General features: G+C 41.2%; 1 pseudogene; it reads left to right on the top strand.

The window, feature by feature from the left end:
• Positions 1-13,639: 13,639 nt before the first annotated feature.
• LOC122462431 overlaps positions 13,640-15,695 on the top strand; it is a 213,028-nt pseudogene continuing 210,972 nt past the window's right edge.

The raw sequence follows: 15,695 nt of genomic DNA, 5'->3' as shown, positions 1-15,695 counted from the left end.
ATTGACTTCAGTGGGACTACTTGAGAGTAAGGCCCCAATCCTGAAAATTGCTCCACGGGCACTGGCTTCCAGTAAAGGCATCACCTGCATGGAACAGTTTGCAGGACTGGGAGCTAAGATACTACTCCGTGTGAGGAAGGGTGGCAGAATGATAGTAAATCTGTCTTCTGCCAACCTAATTTCCATGCCTACAGCTTTGGAAACGTTAGGGTTTTTTCTGCTTTGTACATATGACGCTGGAATTTCTTCTTTGCACTTGGTTCACTTTCAGTTTTAGCATTCAGATAATTGAATATAAAATCAGGGGAAATGAATTATTTCAGAGGATATTCTGTTTTTCGGTCCACAGGCTATTGGTTATGCATAAAAGCTCTCAGCATTTAAGATGGTAGAATGTTCTCATGTGAGTGTCCTCTAAGACGAGAAAAATTGCAAACCAGGAAAAGAAATTCTGAAAAATACAAACAGATGAATGAAGTGTCCCTCCCAAAAAAACAAAACTTATGCTAGCAGTTGAAAAATGTTCTGCATCAGAGCTGTATAGTAGCATTAATGCAAGATAGCATAATACGTATCAGTCAGGAGAAGTGCATTGTGGATGAAACTCGCTCCTGTTTACTTCAAGGGACATTGACTTCAATTAGATCCTGTTTGAGTAAGGCGTGGGTGCAAATAGAGGGCGAGATCATGCTATTTGCCGACAGCCCATAATAAGGAACGGTGCATAGACACCTCACCCCCAAGGGAACACACAGAGGTGTTGTGCCTCAAGAGGCACAATTCCTTCCTGGGCAGCTGTGTGCTCCATCCAGTGCCTTTATGGAGAGCAGCATACTCTCCTTCATGGCAGGCAGCTTTCCAGGTCAGCATATAGAAGGTGAAACTGTGGCTCTGCCTAATCTCTGCTCCTCCCTACTCAATTGCACCTGGGGATGAAACATCAGGGCTGCAATTTTACCACATCAGGGGGTAAATCTTTACTAGTTCCTATTTCCCTGTGCAGTTGCATAAGGGCTAGTCATAGTCTTGTCCTAAATGAGGCCCTAAGTATGGAATTTCATGTTAGGAATATTCAGTAACCACCTGGCTTGACCTGAAAAACAAATGTGGTAACTAGTTAAACACCATTGTTTTCAGTTCTAGTGGCTTTCACAAATCCATAGTAAAAGGGTAGCTGTGTGGAATGAACAAGAGACACTAAAAATCACTAGGTTTGGAGACGCTACCTTTGGGTTCAAACTAGGCTAATTTGTAGCTTAAAACCACTGCTGGGAGAAAGCAGATTGCTTAGCTGACTAAGTACACCAATTAATTGTAGTCTTGATGGGGGGGGGGGGAGGGAATTGAACAGAATTAAGATATAAGGAGTACTAGTGGCACCTTAGAGACTAACCAATTTATTTGAGCATAAGCTTTCGTGAGCTACAGCTCACTTCATCGGATGCATACTGTGGAAAGTGTAGAAGATGTTTTTATACACACAGACCATGAAAAAATGGGTATTTATCACTACAAAAGGTTTTCTCTCCCCCCACGCCACTCTCCTGCTGGTAATAGCTTATCTAGAGTGATCACTCTCCTTACAATTGGTGGGGGGGGGAGAAAACCTGGATTTGTGCTGGAAATGGTCCACCTTGATTATCATACGCATTGTAAGGAGAGTGATCACTTTAGATAAGCTATTACCAACAGGAGAGTGGGGTGAGGGGAGAGAAAACCTTTTGTAGTGATAAACACCCATTTTTTCATGGTCTGTGTGTATAAAAACATCTTCTGTATTTTCCACAGTATGTATCTGATGAAGTGAGCTGTAGCTCACGAAAGCTTATGCTCAAATAAATTGGTTAGTCTCTAAGGTGCCACACGTACTCCTTTTCTTTTTGCGAATACAGACTAACACGGCTGTTACTCTGAAACCTGTAATTAAGATATAGAAACACTTGTGGAAAATTATGGAAATAATGTCTGACACTTGGGAGTAAAAATGGGAATTTTCTCTTGAATGAATTAATGACAGTCTGGCAGAGTTAGATAATAGTCTTAGCTTCATTATTAATTTCTGTTAGAATTAAAATTGATATGTTTTGAAATTGATATATCCAAATATTGTAATGAAGAACTAGATTTAGATATTTTTGATAGCAAAGTCATACATTCTTCAAGATTTGTGCTCAGAATCAGAAAGCAGGAGTCCACTGGATGTAAAGATAAAACCAAAGGCAAAATCTGGCCATAACACAATGGAGGGAAATAACTAATCTTTCTCAATTTCTTATGAGGCAGGAAACACAGGGCTCAAATGCTCAAGCTTACATGAAAATATCTTCTTCCAACCAAGCAGATATTGGAAGCCATAACGGTGTGAGATCATGAAAGAAAGAGTTTAGCCTTGAATATGTTCTCCTTTTAAAGAAGAGATTCTAAATTCTGTTATAAAGAAGGAACAAAACATAAATAATAATAGCCATGAGACCCTAAATTATCAGCGTTGCCTGGGATTTAGCCACACAACTCCCATTCAAGTCAGTGGGAGTTATGAAAGTCTAGTGCCTAGATGTCATGCAAACTCTGAAAATTTAGAGAAAAATGACAATCCAGATAATGGAAAATAACAAATATATAAAGTAGCAGACAAGATATTACATAAGAAAATGAGCAAAATGTCTGAGAAAATGAGCAAAATGTCTAACAAAATGAAAAAGCTGATGGAAAAGAGAAGGTGGATGGAAAAGAGATGATTGAATACATTGAGTTATGTAAGATTGTGAGAGAATTCATAGGGTTTCAGAAAATACAATTTCATCAGAAGCTGAAGGAAAATGAAAAGGAAGACAGCAGGTGTAATTGCTGTGAGGAGCAGCTTCCTGCTGAGACAGGAGAGTTTTACCATCAGCTCTACAAGAACACATCCAAACAAATACAACAAACATAGCAAAAAATGTATAATAAAATCAGAAGGTAGGACAAAAGGGCATAAGCAGACATGCCATATACACTAGAGAAGAAGCAGAGCAAAGGATGACTAGAATGACAGTAGGCAGAGATGTGAGAAAATGACCTGTTCACAGATATTGTACAGTAGCAGAGGAAGAAGACAAGTAGAAGATGCTTAGACTATATAAGGATAAAGAATATGGCGAACTATGTAATATATGTGCACAATTCTTCTTTTAAGATCCTGATTGCTTTTTATTGTTCTTAAGATCCAAGAGTTTGGGTCTATGTTCACTTACGCAAATTGGTGAGGATTTTTATCAAGCCTTTCCCAGGAAAGGGGGTGTAGGGCTTGGGGGGATATTTTGGGGGGAAGATGTCTCCAAGTGGGCTCTTTCCCTGTTCTTTGTTTAACACGCTTGGTGGTGGCAGCATAGGGTTCAAGGACAAGGCAAAATTTGTACCTTGAGGAAGTTTTTAACCTAAGCTGGTAAGAATAAGTTTAGGGGGTCTTTCATGCAGATCCCCACATCTGTACCCTACAGTTCAGAGTGGGGAAGGAACCTTGACAGACCTACAATCTTAAACTGCAACAGAGGAAATTAAATGTGAGGGAAAACATTAACTATCAAAAGTTTGGCAATGTAGCACATTGCAAAGTGAAGATGTGGAATTGCTATCATTGAGGATGTTCAAAAGTAGTCTAGACATTCACCATTTAGTCTAGATTAGGAATAGTGAAATCAGTGCTGCTGGAATGCCAGTGGCTGGACTAGAGGGTCTACAGAGTTCCATTCTGACCCAATGATTCTACTATGCTACGAATCTCTGAAGAGACTTGAAGAAACAAGTAACAGAGATAGAATGTATGGTAAATGGAGAGTTGCTGAAGCACAGACCAGTTCAATTATGAAGACATACTGGATTTACTTTTAGCATTAACTGTGACATTTTAGACATGAAGACGAGCTCTGTGGACCTTGAAAGCTTCTCTCTTTCACCAACAGAAGCTGGCTCAGTAAAAGATATAATCTCACCCACCTTGTGTCTCACATTTTATTGATTAATTTAACCTTCGTGTTAACCTGGCCTTACATCATGATGAGCAACTCCACAAGTAGTGCTTCACAAGTAACTAAAAACTGATGATTTATAACTGTGTTTATCACTGGCAGTTGTCCTGTGGGTCAGAGAGACCATTCATCAAGAAAATAGGAAATAATTTGGTGTCACTTGGCGATGGCAAAATAATTGTTACATAATGGCCTAACTCTCTCAACTAATGAATTGAGCAGCGAATAAAATAAAAGATTGTTAAGGCTATAAGGCAAAACAAACTGCAAAAAGACACAGAACAGTTTGCGAGAAGGACAAACAGCAGGGCACACAGGTAAGGTTTTGAATAGATGCCAAAACCTAGTAGGCACAACAGAGATAAATAAAATACACAGTGAAGATGCAATATAATAAAATACTGTAATTTGGACTGTCAGCGTGAAGGTAGAGAGTTCCGAATAGAAGAGACTGAGTTCGCTTTTATGGGATATTTAACCATGAATCACCAGAAGCTGAAGCTGCTGCTGGTAATACATATTAAAAACAAACAAACATATTGTTGGCAGAAATGTTATAAAATCACCCCATAAACTTTTTGGTTGCATTTGTTGAGTTTGTCCACAAAGTAACTGCAATTTATTTTTTTGAAGACTGCATTTATTGCCATCAGAAAGAGTGGTAGCTGGCATGCTGTGCCCCACAATATCCCAGACAAGAACTCTACTTCCTCCTACATATTAAGGAATGTTGTTTTGACCTGTATACACTTACATATAAGTATATTGGATTATCAGAGGGCCCCTACAGAGGAAAGACTGACACAATGTTCAAGAAGCCCTCTGAATAGCTCTTGCAACACTTTGTCTAAATTGTCCTATTTAGGAGCTGAGGTTAGCAAACTGTCCTGAAGAAGAGATGTGGTTCTGCTCTCTAAACCCATCAAAGATTTGTGTGGCTCTCAGGGACAGGCATGATCTGTAAATGCCTGGTGCCTTAATACAGCTGCCCTGCTGGCCCCACTCTTCCCCTGCCAGCACAATTTCTTCTGGAGCCATGCTGTTGCTGGCTGGCTGCCCCCATGGTTATGGAATAGCTGTCGGTGGGAGGCCCAGTTAATGTTCATGCAGTCTGAAGCAGCTTTAATTCCTGATCAAATATCCACTTGGAGAGCCACAGGGCCAGCAAAAGATGCTGCTGCAAACTGTTTTTGCTCCACTATCCCACAACTATCTGTAGACACACTATTAATCATAGGAACACAGGACTGCAAAGCGTCCCCTATTCCAATCTGCAGAGAATAGATCTGGAATCTCCACCACAATAATGTAGTCCATGCAAATTAGAGATGGGCAAAATTTTACAGCCATAGTCTCTCTATTTTCCCATTTCTCTCATGAGTCTAGAATAGCTCTCTGATGTGTGTCTTTGAGTATTTTGTCCAGTCTAGTTTTAAATGATTCAAGTGATGGGACTTTCACCATTGCCACTGGGGGACTATTCCATTGTTAAGAGACCCCACTGATAATCAGCCATAATTTTTTTTTCTTGCTCAATTTGCTCCCATTATGCCTAGTTATATACACTTATAGTAAAGGTAGCAATGTTTTCCATTATTTTTGTTTTAATATATTGGGTATACAATAGCTGACACATTTAATTTCATTCCATAGTTACGCTCTTGTGAAAAATTCTGGATCATAGTGTCTACAACCATTTATGAAACACATTAATCATGAGTGTAAAGAGGCAGTTAATTCAGTGATAAAAATAGAATGCCCCATAAAATCTATAAAAATAATCCCCCATTTTTCTTTCAAAGTTGCATATTAAAAATACTTTTCAAGGCTAAATACACACAGACAACAAAAAGTATTCAGCAACAAAATTAAAAAATTGTTTTCATTTTAAATGTGTATAACACAATCTAAATGTGCAACCTCCTTTCCCCAAAGGAGATAGCACCTGAGGTGGTTGTTCTTGTATATGTTCCTTAATGAGTTCTATGTAGGTTTTGCTGATTTTTAGTACTCTTCTGGAAAGGTCTGTCACCAGTTCTTGCCTTTAGCCAAATTTTGCTGCTGTTCTTTCAATATCTGAAGAGGCGATTACCTACTGCGAACAAATCTTTGACAATCGAAGAGGAAAAAGTGGGTGCTCTTCTATGCTCTCAATTGTTATTGTATAAGCTCTGTGTGTGTCATTTTTTTGGGCGGGGGAGATGAATATTATAATTTTATTCTGTTTGGTGTGTTACGGAGGTATGTGTCATTCATGGTACACTTAGCGCTTTTTAAAAATAGGTTTTATGCTCTCTGTAGTTTGACACGCAGTCTTAGAAACTTCCTTCACAAACTGGAAACCAATTCTGTAGACTGGAAGTGTTGGTAAGGGGATTGGGCTCTTTTCAGTTACAGAAATTCTCAAATAGAAGAAACTTGCAAGATGAGGTTGTTTCTTACAATAGAAATCTCCATCCCTCTTGCTGGCAAGGCAGCTCTTCTTCCCCCAGAGCACTCTGCAGTTCAGTTATGTCCTCATTTGCATTTGCTCTCCCTTCCACTCTGAAGGGGAGGGGCCAGGGGCTAGTCAGGGAGTTGGGCTGGCTCCTCCGCAAGCCTGTCCTGACCCCACTCCCTGGTAGGAGCTCAGGAGCCAGAGGGATGGGTCCTGTGGGCTGGATGTGGCCTGCTGGCCATAGTTTGCCCCCCTCTGGTTAGGGTGACCAGACAGCAAATGTGAAAAATCGGGACGGGGGTGAGGGGTAATAGGAGCCTATATAAGAAAAAGCCCCAAGTATCGGGACTGTCCCCATAAAATCAGGGATCTGGTCACCCTACCTCTGGTCTAGGTCAGCATGACCAAAGTTATCACTGAAAGGCTGATGTGTGGTCTTTGTGAAATGAATTCATGATTTTAGTCCACCTCCTAGATGATACACATTCACATGACAATAGCCAGTACTATAGAGGGTAGAAACTCTTGCTGGCAGCTTCTGTTGAGACCAAAAATATGACATTTCTCAACCTGATCTACACTGCAAACTTATCTTGGTATAACTATGTCGCTCAGGGGTGTGGAAAATCGGAGCTATACTGACCTAACTCCTGCTGTAGATGGCACTATGTTGACAGGAGGACTTCTGCCTCTCAGGGAGGTGGTGAGAGAAGCTCTCCAGTGGGTGTAGGTAGCATCTTCTCTATGTGCTACAGCTGCTGCAGTGCTGTAAGTGTAGACAAGCCCTTAGAAACAGAACTTTTCTGATAGCGGAAGTAGCCCCTCAGAGCCTGACTGAGACACACTGGACTTGTCTATGCACACAGGTATTCACCAGTTTAACTAACAGTGTGAGTTTTGTACTGATTTTGTTGAACAGGTGCGGCTTTGTGTATGGACATTGTTACATAGGTTCAAATTGGGTACACATTGATTCAGGGACAAGCTAAACTGATATAAGCCCAGTTTAAACCCATGTGTAGTGTCTGCACATTATGCTGCACCGGTTTAACTAAATTGGTGCAATATCACTTCATCTTTAGTTAAACTGGTGCATACTTGTGAGCAGACTATGCGATTGATGGGGCAATATGGGGAAACTTACAGATATAGTTTGTGCAAAAGCAGGGTCTTATGAATAAACAGAAGTCTTCAGTTTCCCAGCTATCAATCTAGCACTTTTTGCTACCATTAAGGTCCAGATTCTTAGCCACTGTAAATAGATGTATCTCCATTGACTTAACTGGAGCTACATTGCTTTACACTAGCTGAGAATCTGGCCTTTCGTTATTTTAAAATACAAGTTGAAGTGTTTATGATTCTTGCCTGTTTTATATTTTTAGAAGATAACCCCCCCCCCCAGTATATTTAAACATTGCACACAAATCTACATTTCAAAGAGTGATGGAATCTGTGATCAGAAACATTTCTGATTAATTTATAAAGAAGAATATGATATTTCTCCCCTCAGTATATTGGCAACTTAAATTTAATTACCAAGAGGTATAATAGGTTATGGAAAATCATTCTGCAAGTGGAAGTAGAACTCACAGTACAACAACTGAAGCCTGACCTGGCAGAATGAAGGACTGTGGGATTACATTGAGCAGGTTAGGGATCTTGTTCAGAATGTGGACTGCAGAATCCAGAAAACCAACTGTAATTAAGTGATTGCTGTACATACTGAGAAAAACCTCCTTTTGTGTGAGGGAAAATTGTGGAAATTCTGCCCTTCTTTGTCTTGATGGTAAAAAGAGAATTTCCAAGTTGCACTGGATGGTCCAAGAGACAGGATCTACCAGCTAGTCCAGGTGATAATCGTTATAAATCCAGTACACTTTTGGCGCTGGGCCAACCAAATGTTAATAAATAGGTTGAGATAACTGGGGGAAGCTGGGATTCAGTAGTTTACAAAATTCAAATGTTTTTAAATACACTTGGCTAATGCAAATCCAACTCTAAAAGGAAATAGCTTTTAGCAATTGGTTCCAGATGTGCTTGTAAAAGTTACAATCAAAAGATAATGAAGTTGTAAATAGTGGGAAAGCTTTTCTTCATCAAAGTGAGAGTTCCTTTACTCCTGAACTGATCAATTAGCAGAGATAAGGAATCCATATAGGGAAGAGCAATTCTAAACCCTGTTGCCTATTCTGTAAATTACCTGTTTCAGGACAATCAGACCTTGCGCCAGGCAGATCCTCTTTCTGATGAATGGAAAGCCTACACTGAGTACATAGACCACATGATTTTAGATGGACTGATCAAAGCTATCAAGTGTTCTCTTAAGTATCTGATTGAAAACACCAAGACATCCTTTAAGTCCACTCCGTTATTTGAAGTGCAGCTTGTCCTTAATAGCAGCTAAACGACTTTTAAACCTTCTTTGGACCCTAATGTCAATGGCAATTTCTCTGATGTGGAGGGACTAATCAGAAACATTTTACAGAATCACATCATTTATTAACCGAGTTGCTAAACATCTTGGAAAAGACACTTACCAGGTATTATTACTAGCTAGTATCTTTCCTTAAACAAACAGTTGACCCTTTCACCAGGCATTTAAATGTGATTGTTTTCCCCACCCAAGTCACCTGCATTCAGTGACTTATGGAGGAGTGAAAGGCTTTTACACATCTATTTATTGTGAGCTGTCATTTTCTACATGCCTTAACCTCTTCCTCTTTCCTTCTTGTATTAGTACATCCAGTACTTTCGTTAAGCCACCAGAAGGTGCTCTTGAAATTGTACTGCATGTTTTTGTTTTGTTTTTTAACCCTCTCTAGTTTGCTTGCCGAGCTTACAGCATGATGGCCAGTCCACACTGAAGTCTGGAGCTGGCTGTCCTATTTGCAGAGGACAATTACTTTCATGGATTTAGCCTCTGCTTTTGTTTGTGAAGAATCCTCTACCAGTCTTGGTGTTTACAAATGTGTTCATTAATTAATTAGACTTTCGTGAGCAATGATTTATGCAATCGTGTTTCAGCTTGTGTAAATCTTCAGAACTATTTGCTTTGCTACAGCTCTTGGTGTGAGTGTGTGCTCTCTGTGCTGTGTGATTGGTCGCATAGATCACCTGATGTTGTTTCTGCTCCTTGCTATGCACAATCCTTATTAGCATGAATGTCCACCGCAGTTTCTCTTCCTACAGACAAGTATAAGTTTGTGTGAATGTACGCAGACGGTAAATCAAACTGGTTTGCAAATAATATTAAAACAATTTTGTAGTTTTAATTTGAATGAACATTTAAAAATATTTTGTGCCCAGCTTTGGCTTCATTTCCTTTTTCCACAGTGTATTTTAAAGAATCCTTATTGAGGTTACAAGGACAAACCATCCTGATGTGTAGAAAGAATAGTAAATATGGCAGGCAACCAGCTTGGCTTAACAGTGAAATCCTTGCTGATCTTAAACACAAAAAAGAGGCTTCCAAGAAGTGGAAGATTGGACAAATGACCAGGGAAGAGTATAAAAATATTGCTCGGGCATGCAGGAGTGAAATCAGGAAGGCCAAATCACACCTGGAGTTGCAGCTAGCAAGAGATGTTAAGAGTAACAGGAAGGGTTTCTTCAGGTATGTTAGCAACAAGAAGAAAGTCAAGGAAAGTGTGTGCCCCTTACTGAATGAGGGAGGCAACCTAGTGACAGAGGATGTGGAAAAAGCTAAGGTACTCAATGCTTTTTTTTGCCTCTGTCTTCACGAACAAGGTCAGCTCCCAGACTACTGCACTGGGCAGCACAGCATGGGGAGGAGGTGACCAGCCCTCTGTGGAGAAAGAAGTGGTTTGGGACTATTTAGAAAAGCTGGACGAGCACAAGTCCGTGGGGCCGGATGCGCTTCATCCGAGAGTACTAAAGGAGTTGGCGGATGTGATTGCAGAGCTATTGGCCATTATCTTTGAAAACTCACGGCGATCGGGGGAAGTCCTGGATGACTGGAAAAAGGCTAATGTGTAGTGCCCATCTTTAAAAAAGGGAAGGAGGAGGATCCTGGGAACTACAGGTCAGTCAGCCTCAACTCAGTCCCTGGAAAAATTATGGAGCAGGTCCTCAAGGAATCAATTCTGAAGCACTTAGAGGAGAGGAAAGTGATGAGGAACAGTCAGCATGGATTCACCAAGGACAAGTCATGCCTGACTAATTGCCTTCTATGACGAGATAACTGGCTCTGTGGATGAGGGGAAAGCAGTGGCCGTGTTGTTCCTTGACTTCAGCAAAGCTTTTGACATGGTCTCCCACAGTATTCTTGCCTGCAAGTTAAAGAAGTATGGGCTGGATGAATGGACTATAAGATGGATAGAAAGTTGGCTAGATTGTCGGGCTCAACAGGTAGCGATCAATGGCTCCATGTCTAGTTGGCAGCCGGTGTCAAGTGGAGTGCCCCAAGGGTTGGTCCTCGGACCGGTTTTGTTCAATATCTTCGTCAATGATCTGGAGGATGGTGTGGATTTCAACCTCAGCAAGTTTGCAGATGACACTAAACTGGGAGGAGAGGTAGATACACTGGAGGGTAAGGATAGGATACAGAGGGCCCTAGACAAATTAGAGGATTGGGCCAAAAGAAATCTGATGAGTTTCAACAAGGACAAGTGCAGAATCCTGCACTTAGGACGGAAGAATCCCATGCACCGCTACAGACTCGGAACTGAATGGCTAGGCAGCAGTTCTGCAGAAAAGGACCTAGGGGTTACAGTGGATGAGGGAAGCTGGATATGAGTCAACAGTGTGCCGTTGTTGCCAAGAAGGCCAATGGCATTTTGGGATATATAAGTAGGCGCATTGCCAGCAGATTGAGGGACGTGATCGTTCCCCTCTATTTGACATTGGTGAGGCCTCATCTGGAGTACTGTGTTCAGTTTTGGGCCCCACACTACAAGAAGGATGTGGAAAAATTGGAAAACGTCCAGCGGAGGGCAACAAAAATGATTGGGGGCTGGAGCACATGACTTATGAGGAGAGGCTGAGGGAACTGGGATTGTTTAGTCTGCGGAAGAGAAGAATGAGGGGGGATTTGATAGCTGCTTTCAACTACCTGAAAGGGGGTTCCAAAGAAGATGGATCTAGACTGTTCTCAGTGATAGCAGATGACAGAACGAGGAGTAATGGTCTCAAGTTGCAGTGGGGGAGATTTAGGTTGGATATTAGGAAAAACTTTTTCACTAGGAGGGTGGTGAAACACTGGAATGCGTTACCTAGGGAGGTGATGGAATCTCCTTCCTTAGAAGTTTTTAAGGTCAGGCTTGACAAAGCCCTGGCAGGGATGCTTTAGTCGGGGATTGGTCCTGCTTTGAGCACGGGGTTGGACTAGATGACCTCCTGAGGTCCCTTCCAACCCTGATATTCTATGATTCTATGATTTATGGCAGTCACAAGCAAGTGCTAAAATCCAATCTCAGATATACAGGCCACCGAGAAAGAACAGATAAAATGTAGGTAGATCACAGCCATATAAACTATATAGAAGCAGCAGTGTTGTGAAATACATCATGAAGGTTAAACAAAAAACGTTTAAAAAGCAACTAAACCAAGCAAAGCTGATGGGAATTGATATTTTAGGGACTAACCCTTGATTGCAGCTAAGGAGCTTCACAGCTCAGGTTGGCCTGGGACTCTGCAAAGATGGAATAAAGCTCACCTTTCCCCACTTCCCCATTTCCCCACTCCTGGCCCAACTGTGTGCTGGGCCAGTCCCCTGAGTAAGTTAGAACAGCCTGTTTGGAGGCGGTTTGCTCTAAGCTGTACTGGTTCAGGAGGCTGGAATGTCAGCGGAATTTGGGGAAGATCTGGTCACATCTCCTGTTCTGCCCCAATAGCCCTGATGTTGGCTGAGGAGGGAGGGGTTGATGGCATAAGAGCCAAAAGACCAACTGTGCCACCAGAGCATCCTTCGCATTGTGTCCGGGTCCACAACCAGATTGCATTTGTTGAGCAGCACAAAGAAGCTGCACAGAACCCAAGAAGAGTATTTTTCATTAAATTGTCCTTATGTCCTTTGCTGATTTATTTATGTTTGTATTATGGTAGCCCTGAGGAGCCAGTTGAGAATAGGGCCCCATTGTGCTAGCCAATGGCTGTTTCTGCCCTGAACAGCTTAAAATCTAAATAGATAAAACCAGTATTGCTGACCCCCACATTCAGATATCACAAGTCAGACCCCCCAAAAGTTGTGAGATCGACTAAAAAATCATTTGATTATTGACAAACCCCCCACACATTAACTTCTTTTTATTTGCTTTCTGGTTTCCGAGCCTTTAGGGTGCACTTGGTCACATTTTCAAGGGTTTCTCTGCAACCATGAAGGCTTGACACTTTTTAAAAGGTAAGAGCTGAGATTCTCAGGCAATCTCCTGCTACCACCAGCTGGGGCTTTAAGAAAACGAGTACATGTAAAGAGATGCATTAAAATTGGGAGAACTGGCAACACTGCAAGAGAGAGACAGGGTGGGGAAAGGGCCACAACACACAAGCAGGGTAAACAATGTGATGGTTTGGAAAAGCCACATCAGTGCCATGTGGTTTGACGGTTTTTTGGATGCTTTTGGGGAGGCTATTGGAGGTTTTTAATTTGGTGGGGTGGGGTTTTGTTAGGAGAGGGTTAGGTAACCAGAGAGAGGAGAGGAAAGGAAAGGGAATATTTGGGAAGGGAAGGGTGGGGGAAAGAAGGGAGGGCAGCTAGAGAGTGAGTCTTAGGAGAAGAGAAGGTGTGGGAAGGGGCTTGAATACAGCCTTCAGAAGCCAGTCACAGGGTGGAGCCTACAATATGGAGAGACTGAGCTTTATGGTCTTCATTGTACCTGCCATTATAGCTTCAGCCAAAATAATCTCTTACCAAGATGACGTAACATCAGTCATCCACTTTTGCTGTCTGTCTGCAGGGATTTAAACCCTGTGCTTGGGCAACAGGGAATTCTTGCCTGCTGGGTCTGAGGACCCTGTCTCTGGAATTCAGTCTCTTGAGATCCAGCAGAGGCCGACTCTGGAGGCATTTAGGACTTGGTTGAAATAAGGCTTTTTATGTTTTATATAAGTCAGCAGCTTGGTGGGTAACTTCTCAGTGGGTATGTGCAATAACAGTGATATGTTTTGTGGTCAGATGATGACAAATAGACACTGCCTGATTTGTTTTTTTTTGTAAGCACTTCAAGATGTTGGCATGATGGATAAAATAGAAATTATTAAACCCCAAGCAATCACGTTCAGTTTATTCAAGCAGCATACAGCCAACCTGATTGCTAACTGGCACGTTGGGTTATTCACTTGCCACTGGGCTAACTTCTTGAGTCCTTGCAGGTACCTTATGGTTTGGCTTCCAGCCCACCTCTTCTTAATTTACATTAAATCACTGGCTCCACTCACCCTTCAATTTTATTTGCACTTAAGCAAGATGTGGATCAGATGGATACCCTGGAAGAAATCATGAGCAGAGTGCAATCGGTCACTGTTAATGTTCAAGAGAATCAAAGCCACTTTAACAAATACAGCTACTTATGGATGGATGATAAATCTGAATTTATGAAGCGGTTCTTGTTCTGTGAAAGATTTCTTAATACCGAGGAGCTGTAATTGTATGCAGAATATGAGCTTCAGAAATGCTTTCCCAAGTTAGCACACTTTAAAGAACAAGTATTTTAGTTTTTGTGGTTTGTTGTATTTCTCTTTCTCATGCTGATAGAACAGCTATGAAATCATTATATTATTTTGTAGATTAAATTAAAAATGCTAATTATATATATATTTTTAGCATCAATATTTATGTAACACTGTACAGGAAGTTAGTGAATTTGAAAATCAGACTTTCAATGGCTGGTTCCCGGTTAATATTAAGCCCTTTGAAATGTCTTGGATGAATATTATTAAAAATGGAGTTGGATGTTTAAGGAACATCTACTCAACCATGTAACTCACAGGTAAGCTACTCTGCATTCTCTTAACTGGCTTTGTTGGAAATTTAATCCTTTGGCCAAAGAAAGGAAAGAAAGACTGGAAGCAAAAACACGGAGTGACCCCAGCTCTGTCATAGACTTGGTATGTGACCTGAGGCAAGAGACATAATTTCTTTGTGCTTGAGTTTCCTCATGTGTAAAATGTGGATAGTTATATTTACCTACCTCACTGAAGTGTTGTCTTAATTTATTATTGTTAGTAAAGTGCTTTGAGGTCTTCAGATGGAAGGTGGCATATAAGTAAAACGTATTAGTTATTTCTTATTTATTTTTTTATTCTAATGGCTTTTTAACTTGCCACAAGTACTATGGATTTCTAATGCTTCTGCCATTTGCCTATTATGTGTTTATGGCTGAATGAATACTTAAGAGGCAGAGCCATGCTGGTGAAGGAAGGGGGTTCACCACCTGAGCAGCAGTGGATGGAGGTATGCTGGCTAGGCACAACAAGAATACAAACAATAATAAAGGTATAATGAATACCGTACTTTGAGTAACACAGAGGAAAGAAGTAAGAGCTGACCCTGGCTACACTTTTAAAAGGAGTAATTTGCATTCTCCCCAGCTTGATCATCCTGTACAGTGAGTGGACCCTGGCGTTGCATGTCCCCTGTCTAGATGCCTTTCTGGATCCTTCACCACAACCGGCAGTGCTAGCTAGCCCCTCTGTCCTCCTTGGGCGGACATGGAGCCAGCCCCTGGCTGCCACCTGAGCAGATGCACTGGGAGAAGAAAAAAGGGGAGGCAGGGCCAGATGGTACCACATCCTGCCCACTGAGAGAGCGGCTGTAGTGCCTGTGAAATACAGTTCTCATCTTGTAAAAACTTAACACAATGCTTCTACATTTGATTTGATTGCATTTACTTGTTCATTAATATAATTGATGTGTGTGGCTTGCCTTAAGTTTTCACAGGCTCCATGCTAATTAACTGTTGACACTTTCTCACATTATATATCATTAGTGTTACTGAGCTAGAGAAATTCATTCATGAAACTGAAAAAGGTTTAGTTAAGACAGTGAAAGGAGGAGGCTACCTCATTCTGATTGAAATACTGGAGCATCTGATGGCTATACAGGATTGTCAATCCACATTATAACATTATCAAACCTTTAAAATCAACTGTTGAGCTACTCAGAACCAATGGGCAGCAGCTACTGAAACAGATCTATACAGAATTGGAGGTAAGGACTCTGTGTAACACACACAACACTTTTTGTCATACTTGTACCAAAACTTTTTGTTGTTTTTCTACCCTTGTTAGCTTAA

This window comes from Chelonia mydas, chromosome 11 (assembly GCF_015237465.2).
Source record: "Chelonia mydas isolate rCheMyd1 chromosome 11, rCheMyd1.pri.v2, whole genome shotgun sequence".
In the NCBI taxonomy this organism is placed as follows: Eukaryota; Metazoa; Chordata; order Testudines; family Cheloniidae; genus Chelonia; species Chelonia mydas.
Note: the sequence above shows the minus strand (reverse complement) of the source record. Positions and strands in the feature narration are given on the sequence as shown.